Source organism: Cavia porcellus, unplaced genomic scaffold (assembly GCF_034190915.1).
Source record: "Cavia porcellus strain 051 isolate PalLab524CR breed Dunkin Hartley unplaced genomic scaffold, mCavPor4.1 scaffold_2, whole genome shotgun sequence".
Lineage (NCBI taxonomy): Eukaryota > Metazoa > Chordata > Mammalia > Rodentia > Caviidae > Cavia > Cavia porcellus.
Genome location: NW_026947485.1, coordinates 6,525,400 through 6,538,938, shown reverse-complemented (window position 1 = coordinate 6,538,938; position 13,539 = coordinate 6,525,400). Strand labels below are relative to the sequence as shown.

The following is a 13,539-nucleotide window of genomic DNA, read 5'->3' as shown; positions in this document are numbered from 1 at the left end:
TTAACAGTAACTCTATACATATTTTATTTCAAAACTGAAATGTGTTCAAGGTATGCCTGAATTCAAGAGTCACTCAGTCTGCTGGATATTTCTTAGTCAGGAAAATCCCCCTTAGCCGTTATTTCTGCAGCTGCATAGGAAGCTGCCAGATGTGAGGGGGTGCTAAAAAATGTCAGAATAACACCAACTCACTTACCAGTGATTGCCACTACCAGAGTGCAGAGAAGTAAACTATTTCCACATTTTCCTCTTAAGATTTCTCTTACATTTAAGAGGCAGATGCAAAGGTGACCCAAAGAGCTGGGGTGAGCAGGAGAGTCCACCCGCTGGCCCAGGGTGACACGTCCTCCACCGTGGCTTTGTCTAAGTCCCGCCACCACATTTTTCATTCACTTACAAATCACCTTTCCTTCCGAGCACTGCTGCCTTACATGACTCCCTGGATCACTGATGAACCCAAGTTCGTTCTTTCTTCTCAGCTGTCCTTGCGAACACCTTGTGATTTCCTACAAACATCTCACCCCTTAGGAAAACCGATCTATTTGTTGAGGCTTTGTTTTCAGAGTACATCTAAGATAATGCTGTATGGTAAAGTTTTTCTTCTCTTGCAGCAGTGATGAGACAAATTTTCCCAGGCAGCTTTCCGACTCTGTTCTCTCCTGTCTACTGCTTTACTGCCTGCCTGGTCATGGGAGCACCCTTGAACAGGCAACAAGAGTCCTGTGACCTGCACCCTGCCTCCCCCCACTTGCCTTCTGCCCATCCTCCCAGCACAGGCTCCGCCTCCCACAGCACCTGAGTCTTGAGTTCTGCTGAGCCCTGCACTCTCCGGGCTTCTGTGGTCTCCCCAGTCCAGCCATGACTGAGCTCCTGTGTCCCTCAGGCCAGGGCTCCTTGTCAGACCTCCCCGTGCCTTTCGCTGGTCTACTTGGGCACAGGTGCACCTTTCTGTGTGTTCTGAGAGTACTGCTTCACAAATATACAAACTGGCTTGCGAGAATAAGGCAGAATGAGCTTTCCGATTCTTCCTTGAGGAGAAGGGGGTTTCCTAGGTAACCTGTTGGAGCTCTTTGATTCCAGCTCACTTGGACATCTTGGGTCACTGGTTACCAGATTCCCCGGAAATAGTGTCAAAATAGTATCATTTGTATGTTTGTGGTCATGACTCCTTTAATTCTTGATTTTGAAAATTAAAAGGAAAAGAATTAATACTCATTATGTACATGTAACAACTCCCCACAAGTACTGTGATCAACACATACTATAACTGTGTAGTAATTAAAAAAAAATTAAAAAGTAAATGTCAATAGGAGGAAAAAAAATAAATCAACAGCTGTGTAGATAATGTTTTGGCCAATGAAATAAAGAATAATAAAAACAAAAATAAAAAATCTCCTTTTTCTTGTGTTAATTTGAAAGCTTCTTTACTTTTACTTCTTTTGTTTTGCTCTAACATGACTTAAGCAATGTTTTATTTTTATAAAGAACTTGCTTAATAAATATTTGCTGGCTTACATAATGAATGGCTGAATCCCTATCATGCAAATATCTTCTTTTTTTGTTTTGTACCAGGAACCAAACTCAGGATTTCACACTTGCCAGAGAGGCACTGAGTTAAACCCCCAGCATGTATGAACATCTTAAAGAAAAGTAAACAGCACCACAAAGGAAAACAATATATCTGATCCAGCCGTCAGGTCTACTCTCATTTAATTTCAACTATGAAGTCTTTTGGATACATGCACAACATTAAACGTCACTCCCCTCCTGAACCCCACCTTCACTAGGAAGCCTCTGTGATCCCCCTAATCCCATGCTACGTCTGGTCATCTTCCTTGGCTCCTGCACACTGGGACTCAGCCCCACCTGAAGAAGCCTGTCTGCAGCTTCCTTGACTCAGAGGTGATGGCTTTGCCTTCTCAGCTCTCAGGCCACATGCCTGTCCCCTCTCTGCCCTGAAGCCCCCACCCTGGTCTCTGCCGTGTCTTCTGTCTTGCTCTCCCTGGGTGACCACACAGGTCCTGGCCCCTGACCAACTGCCCAGCAGCCTGAGCCTGCCTTCCTTTGTAACACTCATCATGCTGAGGGGTTTCATGAGGTGACACCCTGCGTATCCCTTTGGTAGAAGTCAACTGAAAAGTCTAAGAAACATGAGAAATAGGAGCACGGATAAAAATCTTCACACAGCTTTTATGTGTAGGTGTTTCATATGTATCTTTGGATATATGGACATGTCGCTTATGACATGTCAGAACTCTAACTTAGGAAGATGCTGAGTAATTATTACAGCTGTATCTTTCTACAAGATTCAATATCACTGAGCATCGCTTATACATCATTATCTGATGACAACAAATTATCCTGAGAAATTATTGGAGAAACTTGTGAAATCTGAACAAAAGCTAATATTTTACTGTACCATAAAAAACAGGAGACCACGAATAGAAAACAACTATACTGGATGAAAATAAACAAGCAAATCAGATACAATATTATTAATGAAATGAGTAAGCATTTTCACTCTAAATGATAGGTAGTTGTGTTTTATTTGTTTGCCCCAAAGCAAAATACTGTCTTTTAAACAATCTTATATCATCTGTTTTCATGTTATAGCTCTTCTAGTTTATTCAAGTGAAGAAATTAAAACACTCTTTAAAAGTGAAAATTAACTATTTCTGACGCTATTAAATGTAATTAGAGAATGGTAATAAAGACCATATAATTAGTACACATGTTCTGACATTGTCTCAACTCTAGTATATTTATTACCAAACTGTTCAAAGCTATTAAGTAATTTTAGTTGGTTCTGGTTACTAAGCAACATGTTAGAACAAAAATCCTACATATTTTTAATGTCCTTGATTGAGCAGTATCTAACCAATTTCAGTGTCTCCCGTAACTGGCATCTTGCCTTGTACAAAAAAAAAAAAAAAAAAAGTCAGTAATTCGTGTGCTGAATAATAATCTGAAAGAAAGTCCAGAAATTATTTTCTTTTAAGTACATACAAATTTTTAAAAGGCAAACAAAAAAATAGTTTTCTTTTTCTTGCCATGAGAGAAAAAAGAACTTTCATTTATCATATGTAGCCAGTTTTGATTTTTATATTTATGTAGCTCATTACTTTTTTCCAGCAGAAAGGGGATATTTCTAATCTGTTGTGGAAACAGAGTTTTATCATTTTGAAGCTTTAACAGCATAAAATATATGTGCATTAATCACTGAGCTCCTCATCCTTTAGAGCAAAATGTGTGACTTCAGAGGAAGACAGCACATTTCAGACAGCAGGAGAGGACAACTCTGCCCCACATCATTAATTTTGACAAATATTTAAGAAGTCTTAAATTCTTAAGAGGCCACATTTCTCATATTTAAGTAAAATTCTTTCAACTCTCATTTGTCATTCACTGTTTTCTATGAAACACTGTATTTGTGTATAAAAGAGGCCATCCTTTCATTTTATAGACTAATAAAATGTAGCAGTAGGTACACAACTTACAGATTCCTTGTTATCAATACTCATAAAAATTTAGAATTAAGTGATACCATTTCTTAGTAGGAACAGGCAGACTGTAGAAACAGCTTAGCAATTTACTAGATGACATCAATAAAGTCTCAAAACAGAGCGGCATTCATTATCTTCTGAATTTTGTTTTTGCTCATAAATATAACATAAGATTGTGTGTTAGGGAAATTTGATATTACATTATTTTGCTTTATCTGTAAAAGTCACTCCACTTCTTAGGGTCCCACTGTTATACTCAGAAAACTTTGGGATTACAGAAGATGACCTCAATGATCTTCCTAAGCAATATTAATTATGATAATCACAGCTAGTACATATTCTATGACAAATCATTAGTATTTGCTCCTAACAGCACTCTCTGTGGAACCTGCTGTTATTTGCAGTATTTCCTCTATCAGGCCATTTTAGCTCAGCAATTTACACAAGAGTCAGGTGCCTTCCAGGTGACAGCACCAGATACTTGCTGACCCGGTACCTGGGCCCATGTTCTATTCTCTCACTGCCGAATCCTACAGAGCCTTTGCATAAGAAATAGTATGGCTTTCTGCCTATGGCATTAATTGAAAGTTCTGTCCTTTTGTCCTGGGCATTCGGTGAAATCACAAGAGCTGTAGACCTGACAGCCTGTACCCTTTAATTAACACTGTCTCTTACCCACCCCGACCGCGGGCTGCTCCTTCCCTCGCCTCTTCTCTTCCCTCCTCTGTGAACTATGAACGCCTTCCTCCCTCCCAGCATAGTCTGGGGGGCTGACTGCTCACCATGCCCAGCCTTGCCCAGCTCTTGGCATGCATCTGCCATTCCAAAGTTCCTTTCCTCAGTTTTAAACTACAGAAGTTGATGCGGAGGTAAACTGTGAAAAGAAGACTACATCATAAGAAGCATTTCGGGGTTCAGATTCCTTAGAGTTCAAGCGACAGTTAAAATGGGCCGTCGCAGGAGTATGGGGAGTCATGAAATGAGATCAGAAAGAAAAACCTTTAAGTTCTTCACGTGTATACCCAGTACTTCAAATCCTGAATGGCTGGGGTTTGCAGGAATATGTTCTGAACCCCAGGGACAAATGCAAACAGTCAAATACTTAGGAATGACCTAAAAATTTGTTGTTAGCAGTTCAGGTTTTGCTCTAGTCTCTTTGACATGATTCCTTCAGTAAGCAGAGATTTTTGTTTTTCAAGGCTGTTGTGGAAACACAGAATTGAATAAATCTGATACCGAAAAAGAACAAACCTACCGAGAGAAGATAACACTGACGACCTTTCCCCATTAAACCAGTTCCTCTCTGGCCTAGGGCTGTTTAAATTACAGATGTAGAACAGGAAAGTAGAGAAGAGAATACTGGCCACATATCTTCTTTGAATCTGTAGGTGGCAAAGGCTTTATAGGAGTAAGAAGATGAGCTAAATGTAAAATGAACTCACAGTAGGATTAATACTGCAGGAGAGACCACGATATGGACTAAGCAGTCCATTTTTCCCATTAAATTTTTAAATTAGGTAAGAACGACATGTCTGTTTTCTGGGGAGTGATGAACACGCTGGGCTATTACAGAGAAAATACTATGATATTTCAGTGTTTTTGTTTGAAAAACAATGTGCCTCGGCATGAGTTTTGGAAGTGAGAACATCTGTGACTCTTAGCACAGGAGAGTATACAGAATAACACTGTTGCTACTGTTCGAACAGTTCATTCAGAAAACACAGAGTATTCGTGCACTTTACTTCATGGAATATAGTGTGGTTAGGCAGACTTCATCACAGAACGGTCCCGCACGCTTAGAGTAGCATAAGATTTGAAAGCAAAACAGAGACTTTGGGTCTGGCATATGCGCCACCAAGGCACTCACTAGGAATCTGAGCCTAAAACTAAGAAAAACTGCACAGCAATATAAAACATAAACCACTAGAAAATACTGTGAATATTAAAAATATATGACCAAATTCATATATGTATTATAGACCTGGTATTTTAAGTTATTGTAGGCTTTAAGATTCACACTACATTAATGTAACTAGGATTTATAGTCAATCAAAACACTATAGGTGGCTCTTTGTGGTCTGATACATATGTCAGGATTTGCTTAAAGTTAAAATTGTGGTCATAAAGTCTAATTATATACAGGTAGGTATAACAGGAGACACTGAACAACTGTACCAAGCCAGGGATTTCAGGTTTGCCTTTTCCTAGCATGTGAGGAGTTCCTTAATGAAATAATGCTTGCCCGAAAAAGTGAGTAATTTTCTGAATATTTTCTCCATGCATGAAAAAAGTGTAAATGAACCAGATTTTCCTAAGCATAATTCTGTAACTGCTATGAAAGAATGATTGTAATATGTCAGATATCTCAATTTAGGTTTAAATTAATTTTTAAATTAAAATAATGAAAACATCAAATTAAGCTTGGGTATTCTGACAATGTATAAAATTGTTTGAACGCATGGAATGCTTCCAAGCTTTCAAAGTACCTGAGTGTGACAGATGGACACTTTCTAGGGAACACAGATCAGTGTGCGCTGGGCCGAATTCATATCAGCCAAAGCGCATGGAGACTTACATCTTTCTTCTGTGGCTTCAATATTTTAAAGTGCCTGGCACTGTGATGTGTGACCAAAACTGTCAGCAATCTGACTGTTCTCAGTTACTCAAACTTGTATAGTTGCAGGGCAAACGGGAGAAGATCAGAATTATTAATCTATGTATGCAAATCAAAATCCAGTAATGAGCTGTTTTGTTTTTTATTGAAATGCAATCCCCCTCTGGAAATGTGGCCAACTTCTCCTGCAGCACTAGCTGCTATAAGATTAAGAAGGGCATAAATTAAAGATGGAAAGAATGTAGCTACGGCTGGAAAACAAATGAAGCATCACTATCTTTTAGGGGAAAAAAAAACACATTCAGCAGCTCTTCATGCTTATAGGACTACTAAAAATAAATCTTCAGATTTTCATAACCACCTCACAAAGCGTAGGACACTAGTTATGCAAAGCTGGACATGGATGACTGGACGCATGCACAAGCAGCTTCGCCTCGTTTGGGGAAATCTTAATTGAGTGATAATTTTGGAAATGCTCGTCAGTCAAGCAGAAATCACTTTGCAAACCACGTCTCTGTTGGCGAACTCTGAAACGCAGCCTTGTGAATGTTCTAGGTTTCCTGAACCTGTTATAGACTAGTCCAAGAAAGGAGGAAGGTCTTTTAGAGGGCATCTAGCCCAACTGGCTAAAACTCAGAGACTCCTTCAATGGGGAGCTGCCTGGACCCTGCACACACCCAGAAGGCAGGAGTATGGGCAATTGAGCTGTAATCTGACTGTGAATACCCTGTCCACACGGCGAGCCCTGTTCCTACTGTGGAAACCCACTGGGCATCAGGCAGTATATGGTGTAATTTAAAGAAATGTTATTCATAAAGAGCAATCATTAAGAATTATTAGTCTCAGATCTAAGAGAATCTTCTCCCAGCCACTGATGTTGAAAATACAATTAAAGTGTTTAAACTCATGGAACATTTCTTTTAGAGAATCCAGTTCAGCACTGCAAGCTCCACCAAGGGTAGCACATAGTAGTATCTGAGTTTTGAATTTTTAGGGTTGTAGAGTTGGGAGTGGAGTCTTGACAATTGTACACTAGGTCAAGTAAGTAACTTTGGTGCGTGCTTCCAGGGCAGCAGGGTCAGCGCTGAGGATACTCACTGCATTTCCATCCTTTCCTTCTCCCTCCTAGTACCCTAGGTGAGAGGTTCTGTTAACACCTCCATCCTAAAATTGAGGCAATGGGTACTCACAGGCTGCGAATGTGTTCCAACAGAAAGGAACTACAAAAATAGAGGAAGAAGGAGGGACCCTGAGGACAGAGCCCTAAGATGGGGCCGCTTATCTGATCCCTCTGGCCTGTAAATGGCTTGCACCCCACTTAGACAAATGAGCTGTGCTACTGGTCAGGGCCTTCCGGGGTTCCGTGCACCTGAGCTGGTCAAGCCTGCATCAACAGCTTCCCTAAAAGGCAACTCACTCAGTTACGGGGTCTCTCAAACAGTGTGGTCACTTCCAGATCAAAACAACTACTATGAACATCAAAATCCCTATTCATGAATCCCTCTTATTCTTCATAGTCAAATTATTTATACTGACCATAAACGATCCTCCGAATTATGAACATTTTAAGACGTAGGTTCCACAGAATTCACTTCCTATGTTAATAGATATTATACTGTTTGTGATTAGCATTTACTGACACTGGTAGGCAAAATGCTGTCTATATATACATGATCATGCTTGAATAAAATCATATAAATATCTGTCCCTTTAAAAATTAAATTGCTTATTAAAGATGACATTGCAGAAGTTATTCAAAATATTACCAGAGAGAAAAATGCTAATATACATATTTACAAAGCATCTATCTTAGGGAATACAAGTTCGCTTTTTCCATTGTACTTAGCAAACAGAACTCAGAGAAGCTGTAAAAAGAATCATACATGAAATGGATTGTTTGAACATGGTTCTAATTCATAAAATAAAAGCATGTGGAGTAGCTGGGAATTTAAAATATTGAATGCATTACAGAATCAGAACTTAACAAAAGCATTCAATTGGAATGATTTCCTGTTGAGTTTATTTTCTGGAATTCCTAACGAATAACCCACTGTGTTACAAATCCCTCAGCCCCCATAATAATCCACAGCAGCAGCGAAGATTATGAATAGTGGAGGAGAGTCTGTCTTCAGGAATGGCTCTTATTCACAGCATTGATTAATTTTCCAAAAAAGAAGGCATGTTGGTCTAAGAAGGTATTTGACATCTAAAGCCTTGTGGTTTATTGGCCTTAAAAAGCAGAAAATAAAACATGCCTTACTCAAGATTAAATGACAGTCTCTTAAACACTTTCTGTGTTACAGAAAATCCTGACCATAAATAGTAGTATTGGCAGGAAAAAAGTGAATGAAGCAGTCAAGGTAGACTTTCTTTCTAGAATGAAAGAATTGAGCTGTGTTGCTTTGTTTAGGAAAAATCTGTTACAACACCAGCAGGACTGGATGCACGACCAAGTAAGAGACGCATCCTTTCCTCCCGTAAAGAAATCATCACTCTAAATATGCTTTCTCTAAATCCAAAATTTAGGGAAAAAGAGCCTAGCAAATTTAACTCTGCCTGTCAGAAGAAAAAGCCTCTCTCCATGTGGAACTCTACACATGTGCCTCCTTTAAATTCTCCGGTGATTGGAATAGGTGACAGAAGTAACATCCAAGGTCACCTCACACCGCTGTACCTCCTTGAGCACTATCATCTGAAAATCAACTTGCTCCAGCATCCAAATCGCACAGCAGTCACAATCTGTGAGATCTCCTGATCAGTACCTGATAAGACACTTGAAAGTTACTCAAATGTCAAAACACAACCGAAGAAAGTGACAAAATTCCAAAACTGTCTCATCAAGCGTGGTGACAATGAACCCTGGACACAACTTCCCTTCAAAGTGCCACCTGGCCAGTTTTGCTCACTGAACGGGTATCTTATGCAGGGCTCAGAGAAGAGCTTGCTGCCCACTTGGGAAGAACATTTAAATGCTGGCTGCGATTGTGCTGACCCTTACATATCTGCCTATCAAGGAAACAACGTGTTCCTTCACAAAATGAGAGACACTGCTCCATCGGTTCAGTGTTCTCTCTCAAGACTATCTCACTTTATTTTTGATGTCAGGTTTAAGTGAATCTCTCCATTTCTTAGTGAATTATCAGAATAGCTAAATGCAAACCCAAGAGAAGTTAGAAAGGCTCTGTGGCTATCACTGAATCAGGTCCTTAGGTCTTTGGCCCCAGAGGATATCTAAGGGGCCCTAAAACAATCTCTAAAGAACATGAGATGCTATCAATTCCCTTACCTCCAAAATAAGACTTCATTACCCTTTAATAGCCTAGAAATACTCAACAGCCCTCTAACCAGCCTCTTGGGCTTTTACCTTTTTAACCTGTAAAAGTAAATCTGTTGATAATGTTTTGTCTCCTATATACTTTTCATGTAAATAAATATGACTAACCATGATGATCACAACCTATAAAACTGTAAATAAGTTCCCAGTCACCTTTACAGGTGTAAAACATCATACTGTCTCAGTGTGAGATGCTGAAAGAAACAACATGTGTATATGTGCATGTGTATGTATATAAAAATAGTTAAGCTTGTTATACTAATGATTTCTCTGAGTTCACTGAAGAAAAAGATCTGTGCTGGTACTGTTAGGCCAACTGAATGCAGATGTCCTGTGCTCTGGGTGAATGATTTGGGGGTGACAATGTACAATATGTGTACCACTGTGCCCATTGATTGTCGTGATTTGAAATTTTGCTGTAGCTCTCTTTTCTTCTTCTTTTTTTTTTATTCTTTAAATAAAATGGATTTAGAAAAAAAAGTGCAAATAAAATTATCAAGCTAGATCTTTTATTTTGGTAATCTATTTCAAATTTAAGTACATTCTTTTTTGCACAGGATCTTGATTTATATGACAATAGGTCAGCCTTGAAAATAAGTTATACAGTTTGAAATCAATGCAGTCATTTTTAAAAATGCACTATTAATCTGAACCGCTAGACATCTGCACGAAAGAACATGTTAATTTAAAAAATTAAAAATTCTTCTCATGTGTAGTCTCACTAACATTCTACACCAACACACACACACACACACACACACACACACACACACACACACAGATAATCACATGAATGGCACATTTGATCAAATAAAGAATTGTTTGATATTATGTATCTAAAAATGAGTTTTTTGTAAATTCCATTTTTACATAAATCACCTCAAGCCTTTCAGTATCAATTTTACCTTTCATAATTTCCGAATGCTATGTTTTCTCTAAATTATTCTAATGTGCTAGATAACCAAAACACCTACATTCAGGGAAACAAGAGTGCTGAAGACAAGCAAATGTAATACAAGAAGGTTCCCAGGGGCCTTCTCAGAACCTTAATAGGAATGCACAGATTAAAGGGGAAAGGAGACCCAGAACACGACTCAGTGCCGGGAACTTCTGTGCCCCAGGGGTCTGAGGCTCTGCTCACCCAGCAGAGACATGAGGGAAGTACTAGCGACCAGGAGAAAGCATGGCCAGAAGGCCCTGCACATTTGTCACCCACTGAGAGATGTCAGATGGGTCTGCAGACACCTTCAGCTCCCAGGCAGCAGCAGCAAGAATGGTCTGGTCCTAGATGTCTCCAGCAGACAACAAAGATGATACAAGGGCTCTGAAATGTGAACCACAGCCCACGAAAGGAGGTCTGCACACAGGTGCAGGAATGAAGCAACATCCTGCCAGCCTGAGTGACAGGGCCCAGAGAGCACTGGGACAACAGGTGGAGGATATGACCAGACAGCGCCCGCCACACCAAGGGCCAAGAGAGTCACACATGGGCTGAAAAGATGGTCCGCTAGACCAACATGGCACGAATCAGGTGTGCAGATTCCCTGGTGAGGGCTTTTAAAGCCCCAAGAAAAAATGGCTCAGGGTCCATTACAAACCTAGAAACATGCAAAAATAAAATATATTATATATAATATGCAATATGTAATATATATGTAAAGAATTCACACATAATAATGAAAGATAAATATTGCACCAAAAATGAGTAACAGAAGTATAAAATACAAAACAATTTCCTGGTTGGAGCTAAGAGACAGTAGAATTAGGGAACATGCAGACAGAATAAGAGACTTCAACCAAAGAAAGAGAAAAACTAAACAGGGGAAGAAAACAGAGCAGAGCCTTGAGCCCACGGGACAATGACAAATGACCAGATGCCCTCATTACCAGGGTCTCTGAAGCGGAGGAGGCAGTGCGGCTGACAAGCCATGAAAAGAAAAGTGGCTGAAAACTTGTCCAAAACCCCAAATTTAATGAAAAGCAAAACCTACAAGACATAAATTCCATAAAGGATAAGCCCAATTAAATGCATACCAATAAACTATATTTAAATTTTTCTAAAAGTAAAGCCAACAGGGAAAAAAAGCCCAATAGTACAGGAGAAAAAACAACATGTTATCCATGGAGAAGCCAGTTCTAAAAACAGTATATTTCTCATTTCAAACCAAAGACCAAAAGGAAGTGACACAACTTTTTATAGGCCAAAAAATAAATAAATAACAACTACCAATCATAAATGTTATATCCACTGAAGCATTTTTCTGGGTGCAAGGGTAATAAAAATATCCCCGACATTTTTTAGTTTTAAAGAAAACTGGGCTACCCTTAAAGATTGGCAAATGGGGTTCATTGAAACAAGAAGAAATCGTGAAAGAAAGAAAACTCTAGGCTACTGGGAGGGAAAAAGGGAAAAAAAAATGGAAGTAAAACAGAAGACATCAAAATTTAGGTACATACAATATTTCATCTTTTGCTCATATAATCCGTATTTGAGTATTAAAACAAAAAGTATAACTTATGAGTAAAAAGAAAGCAAAGGGGTTTCACGGAAAACGAAGTTTCCACACTTTACTGAAAACAGTGAATTGTTAATACCTCTCGACTGTTACAAGCTACATGCCTACTGCAACATGAGAAGCGACCACCATGAAAAATATCTAAGCATGATAAGTAAATCAAGATGAAATTCTTTAAAATGTTCAAATAGCCACAGCAAGGCAAGGAAGGAGAAACAGAAGAAGGATTACCAGAAAGAAAACAAAGAGAAACCAAGTAGAGGAAGCAGTAAGATGGTAAACTCAAGTGTCAACATATTGTTACACTGAATAAAAACAAAACCATCAAAAAGTAAAGACTGATAGAGTGCATATATAGCATCTCTATACTGATTGTGAGAAACTCATTTCAAACGCAAAACTACATCACTGGGGAAGTAAAAACAGAGATACCATGCAAACTTTAAAGCAGCAGGAGTGACTTCTTGATATCCAATAAAACAGACTTCAGTGGGGGAAAACTCACTACACAGAAAGAGAGCTGTCACATAATAATAAAACAATTGTTCTACCAGAAACAAGGATTCCAAGTGTGTCTGCATAATCAACATGCATCAAAATACATGCATAAAAACGAGAACTGACATTCATAACTACAGTCAGGGACATCAGTAAACCCTGCTTCAAACAGCCAACATACTGACTACGTAGAAAGGTCAAGCTTACTGCTAGAGTAGTGCATTGAAAATTACTGTCTCACCGCAGTCCCCAATATGGTAGGGTATCACCGGAGTAGACAGGCTGATAAACAGAGCAGAAAGACCAGACTAGGCCAACACAAATATATTCAATTGGCTTTCGGCAATGCTGCAAAAGTAATTCAATGCAAGGGTAAGTTTTTAAGAAATTATACTAAAGAAAGTGCACATCCAGAGCCAATAAACAGAGGAAAAATAAAAGAATACAGGAAACAGGGAGATAGATCACTCTCAAAGGGGGAGGGGAAGGAGAGATGGAGGGAAGAGAGGAGCAGAGGGACTGGAGGGGGCGGAGGGGATGGAGAAAAGGAACAGGGGTTCCTGTTACACCTGCGGACTCCCCAGGACGAACACATCACACTGTGTCCTGCAAACAGAAAAAACACAAAGGGGTCAGGAGGTGGGGGAGGGGAGTGGGTGAGAAAAGCAATTTGCACGTATTTGTATGTGGACCGCTTTCCCACAAGGGATGCAAACACCACACACTGCACACATGCACCAACCAACTAAGATTTTAAAAAGCCTCACTGCAAATTTTACCTTATAAATATTAACTTAAGGGGGAACAGGCAACTAAATTTGAAACATAAAACAAAATCTATCAGGAAGAAATGTTTAGAAAGAAGAAATCTTAACACTTGTCATCAAATGGACAATTCATAAATGGAAAAATATGTTAATCAGAGCTTATAGAAATGAAAAAAATTGCTCTGTTAAAACTGGTGTAAAAAATCCAAAAAGACAAGATAAGAAACTCTGAAAACATATTTGCAAACACCATATCTAAGAAGGGACTAGTAAAGAAATCTGACGTTACAATAGTAAGAAAACAATT

The 13,539-nt window shown here is 39.1% G+C and overlaps 1 protein-coding gene and 1 long non-coding RNA gene across 13 annotated transcripts in view; both read right to left on the bottom strand.

Moving 5' to 3' along the window:
• The window catches only part of Magi2 (membrane associated guanylate kinase, WW and PDZ domain containing 2), a 1,223,070-nt gene that overhangs the window by 1,132,276 nt on the left and 77,255 nt on the right, over positions 1-13,539 (bottom strand). The gene's annotated exons all lie outside the window — the stretch shown is intronic.
• The window catches only part of LOC111756875 (uncharacterized), a 168,817-nt gene that overhangs the window by 78,331 nt on the left and 76,947 nt on the right, over positions 1-13,539 (bottom strand). For both annotated transcript variants that reach the window (XR_010042297.1, XR_010042298.1), the window contains exon 3: positions 1-13,539. This exon is cut by the window's left edge and continues 78,331 nt beyond it; it is cut by the window's right edge and continues 53,888 nt beyond it. This is a non-coding gene — a long non-coding RNA (uncharacterized LOC111756875).